The sequence below is a fragment of the Orycteropus afer genome, unplaced genomic scaffold (genome assembly GCF_000298275.1).
Source record: "Orycteropus afer afer isolate SDZICR_OR568_19922 unplaced genomic scaffold, OryAfe1.0 scaffold00157, whole genome shotgun sequence".
Classification (NCBI taxonomy): Eukaryota; Metazoa; Chordata; class Mammalia; order Tubulidentata; family Orycteropodidae; genus Orycteropus; species Orycteropus afer.
The window spans coordinates 505,006-505,705 of record NW_006921744.1 but is presented as its reverse complement, the minus strand read 5'-3'; positions in this window follow the sequence as shown (position 1 = coordinate 505,705).

Below are 700 nucleotides of genomic sequence, written 5' to 3'. Positions count from 1 at the left end.
CAATTAACACAGACACAGAAGATAATCCTGGATCCCTGAGCCTTGAAGGGAAGGATATACAAGTGGACTAAACCCCAACTAGCAGAAGAATTTGCGTGAATATACCAAAAAAGGAGACAGACGGAGCTGTGGTCTGGCAGCGGTCGTGAGTGATCCTGATGGCACAGACAGCTTGGAGTTTCCTGAGTGGTGGTAGGACTTAAGAATTAACCTAAAAATCACCCTGCTAGCCAGGTACTGCACAGAGGACTGTGCACGGTGGCTGGGGAACAAATAGAGAAGGTGAAGAGAAAGGTGGGCTGAGCTGTGGACTTTTGCCAGTGCTGAGGGGGCCGCCATTTTGAAGGTTTAAAAAGCAGCTTGACTATTTTGGATATTTAAAGAGAGTGCTCTTGCAGATTCCTGTGGTGGTAGGACTTAAGAATTAACCTAAAAATCACCCTGCTAGCCAGGGACTGTGCACAGTGGCTAGGGAACAAATGGAGAAGGTGGAGAGAAAGGTGGGTTGAGATGTGGACTTTTGCCAGTCCAGAGGGTGCCGCCATTTTGAAGATTTAAAAAGTGGCTTGACTATTGTGGATATTTAAAGAGACAGTGCTCTCACAGATTCCTGGGGCTTAAGAACATTTTCTGCTTTCCAGCAAGCCCAAGGACACTCATGACCTGCAAGACTGACAAGTTTTTTGAAGGTTATTCAATT